Source organism: Eptatretus burgeri, chromosome 10, assembly GCF_056783735.1.
Source record: "Eptatretus burgeri isolate ZD-2024b chromosome 10, Ebu_testis_v1, whole genome shotgun sequence".
Classification (NCBI taxonomy): Eukaryota; Metazoa; Chordata; class Myxini; order Myxiniformes; family Myxinidae; genus Eptatretus; species Eptatretus burgeri.
The window spans coordinates 91,443,992-91,447,832 of NC_140970.1; the positions used below are offsets into that span (position 1 = coordinate 91,443,992).

At 47.3% G+C, this 3,841-nt stretch overlaps 1 protein-coding gene across 1 annotated transcript in view; it reads right to left on the reverse strand.

Moving 5' to 3' along the window:
• LOC147019103 (1-phosphatidylinositol 4,5-bisphosphate phosphodiesterase eta-2-like) overlaps positions 1-2,649 on the reverse strand; it is a 236,147-nt gene extending 233,498 nt beyond the window's left edge. The window contains exon 1 of the mRNA XM_085899377.1: positions 602-2,649. The gene's annotated coding sequence lies outside the window, so the exon portion shown is untranslated. The remainder of the gene's footprint in view (positions 1-601) is intronic.
• Between the last annotated feature and the right edge of the window lie 1,192 nt (positions 2,650-3,841).

Here is a 3,841-nt window from a genome sequence, read left to right on the forward strand (position 1 = left end):
CTGGATGATCAGTGAAATTAAGATGAAGACCTCAAATATTAGTTGTCCAATGTATGGGACAATGGGAGGGGGTGAAAATAGGAGCTGAGGGGCAGGCAGATATGGTGTGGATAGAAGATGTGGTGGGATGAGTGGGGGGAGGGGGTGCAGACAGAAAGTGGTTTCCAGTCATTAACTCACACTTGTTGCAGACCACATATTTTATGGATTCCAGGTGTGGCCAAGGATTCATTAAAAAAAAAATAGATGCATACAATGAAGACATACATTGCAGCCAGGGTGGAGGAAAGATTGATTAAAAGCAAAAAAAAGTAATGCTGCATGAACTCAATGGGACATGGGTCATGTATGGGGTTTGCGGGTGAAACACAAGGGAAAAGGGAGTTGTGAGAACAAGCTGCATTTGCTAATACAGCACTTTCGAAATGACATAATCTGCCCCAGAATGCTCGTCGCACATGCGCAGAGACCCCCCCCCCCCTCCGAGTCATGAAGTTCATCGGAGCAGCCTGGACATACTGTATATTAGTGCCTGCTGGATAAGCATGAAATGACTGAAATACAAAACTTTTAAACAAGCCGAAAATACTTGAAAACGTACCTGTGAGAAAGGGGTGCACCTCTGCACAATGAAAGATTTGAAGAACTTCTTGAGGAACTCATCCAAAAAGTTGATATCTTGCAGTCATGTTGCAAAAACTCTTGACGATGTGGGCCCGTGCAAGGCTGAAGGTTCGTAGACAGGTGTTCTACCCAATCCTTTGTGCTTCTTAACACTGATGGGAAGGTCATATCAGGGGGCTTATCGATGCACAGGGTTAGTTTAAAATGATGACATTTACTATTAGTCATGTTTGGGAGGAGGGGGAGTGGGTGGGAGTGGGAGTGCCATTATAAATACACATTTTTTTTGTTTGCTTGCAGGGCCACAAGATAAATTATACTCAATTTTTGCATCTGTTGGTGAAAGGAGAAGTGTCCGTGCGTGTGTGTGTGTGTGTGTGTGTGTGTGTGTGTGTGTGTGTGTGTGTGTGTGTGTGTGTGTGTGTGTGTGTGTGTGTGTGTGTGTAAGATAACCACAGCCGTCACGAGCTCATTGTATTAACAAGAAAGGGTATGAGCACGACTCCTCTCTCTCATCCACGGATATCTCTCATATTCCGATATTCTCGTAACTATGATTTGCATTTAGGAACAGAACAATTATGGTGAACCATTTCCATCATTGAAATGATGAAAATGATTTTTTTTTTGTACACCTTGTCGAGGCTCGTATAAGAGCTAACACACAACGCACATCATGGGGGGACATGAGACAAGAGGGGAGGGAGTGGGAAGGACAAAATAGTGGGGAACAGAGACATTAGGAGATCTGTGGAATTGGGGTACATGGGGAATAGAAGATGGACATTACAGGGACTTTCAGGAAGGAAAGCAGGGAATTTGAAGGAGGTGGGCTTGGGTGGATTATCGGGGGTAGAAAAGATCGAGGATTTGCATGGGGGATGATAAGAGGTGGTGGTGAACAGCTGTTTTGAAGGCCTGGAGGGAAGAAAGGGATTGAATAGAATGAGGGAGTTTATTCCAAAGGCAGGGAAAAAGAGGAATGAAAGAATGAAGGTGAGCAGTGATTTTGGTAGTTTTACTAGAAGGGGGTTGTTGGCGGAGCTTGAGCGCCCTGCGGAAATGTAGTTGGGACAAATCGCAGAGAGAGCAGGGGGGAGGCGAGGCTGGAGAGGAGACGGTAGAAGAAAGAAAGACCACCGACCAACCTGCGGTGATTGAGTGAGAGGCCCAAAGACTCAGCTTCATTGTGGGAGATGCCAATGATCCGGAATGCCTTGGTTTCCACAGCCTGAAGCTGAGAAAGGTGAGAGGCAGGAGCACCAGTCCAGAGGGGAGAGCAGTATTCCATCAGGTTGCGGACAAAAGCTTTGTAAGTGGTCAGGAGCTCAGGTGGGCCTAGGAAGGACTTTGCACGACGGAGGATTCCAAGTCGGCGACTGGCTTTGAAGGCCAGGTGGGAAATGTGGCTTTCCCAGGAAAGATCATGGCAGATAGTGAGACCCAGAAGCTTGAAAGAAAGGACTTCTTCCAGAGGATTGTTGAGAAAGTGGATGGGGGGGGGTCTAAATGGTCATTTCGGAGAGACATAGTGAGAGTGTGAGATTTGTCCAGATTGTAAGACATGTTCCACGTGTTGGACCAGTTTGTGATTTTATCCAGATCTGCAGTGAGCGAAGAAGCTGTTGCTTGCTGGTCTGAGGGATGACCGATGGTACGGCAGAGGGTGGAGTCGTCGGCAAAGAGATATAGAAGATTTTCCAGAGGGTCGGAGAGATCGTTGATGAAAACCAGAAAAAGAACAGGGCCCAGAACGCTACCTTGAGGAACTCCAGCCTGGACAGGAAGAGGGGATGAAAGAACTCCATTTAGGGCCACACGTTCACTTTGACAGGAGAGGAAGTCTGTGAGCCATGAGTGGAGATGGCCTTGGATACTATAGGAAGAGAGTTTGGTGAGCAGGGCAGGGTGCCAGACTGTGTGAAAAGCACGTGATATGTCCAGGGATACGGCTCGGATTTCCTGTCTGGCATTGAGGACCTCCATCCATTGTTGGGAGAGCAGAAGCAGCATATCCATGGTCGAGTGACCTTGTCTGAAACCAAATTGATGATCGGAAATCAAGCCATTGGAGAAGAGGAAGGATTTAATGTCTGAAGCGATGATGGATTCCATAACCTTGCTGATGATTGGGAGAAGGCTGATTGGTCTGTAGTTGCAGGGATCTGTTTTTGCACCTTTTTATGCAGGGCAGTGATGTTAGCAAATTTCCAAGCAGATGGCAGATGACCTTGAGGAAATGAGAGGGTGAATAGAAGAGAGAGGGTGAGCAAGAGCAGAAGAGCAGGTTTTTAGGACATGTGGGCTGATGCCGTCTGGACCGGTTTCAGAATCTGATTCGAGGTTTGACAGCAAGCTCTCCACCTTGTCAGGAGAAAAGGACACAGAGTCCAGGGACAGTTGGGTGCGACTGGGTAAGGTGGGTAGAGAAAGTTATGGGTTTTGGACACAAGATTTAGCTGCAAACACAGAGTTTAGGCATTCAGCCTTTTCATGTGCGGTATCAGTAGTGCGGCCATTTGAGGTAAGGGAGGGGATGGAGGGGGAACATACACCATGAACAGATTTGATTAGACACCACCAGGATTTTGAGGATGGAGAGAGGTTTGAGAGTTCAGACTTGAGGATAGAAAGATGTTGTTTTCTGGCTCTCCTGAGGGTAGATACACACTTGTTCCGAGCTTTATGGAAGGAACTGAGATTGCCCTCAATTGGGTTTGCTTTCCATGAGACAAAGGCAAGTTGTTTCAGGACAACTGCCTCACCACAAGCTTCAGTGAACCATGGGCGGGAGGAAGGGTAGGACAACTGAAGACGAGAGGGGATAAATCTCTGCATGAGGGAGAGCAAGTTTCTTTGAAAGAATTCCCAGAATGAGTTGATGTTGGAGAAAGTAGCGATAGGAGACCAGTCTATAAGTTTGATGGCTGCTTGGAGACCCTGCCAGTCGGCTTGAGTGAGATGCCAGACTCGAGGCGGTGAGGTGGTTCTCTGATAACAGCCAGAGAGATGTCCACTTTGACAAGGACGTGGTCAGAAGAACAGATTGGAGCGGAGGAAGAGCAGCAGATATTGTCAGGGAAATTTGTCAAAATCAGATCTCGAAGAGAGGGAGTACCATTGGTTGAGATCCGGGTCGGGAAGTTGACCGATTGAGTCAGTCCCAATGAGTCGCAGAAAGCTTTTGTTGAGGTGCCATGACAGGTGAGAGGAGTAC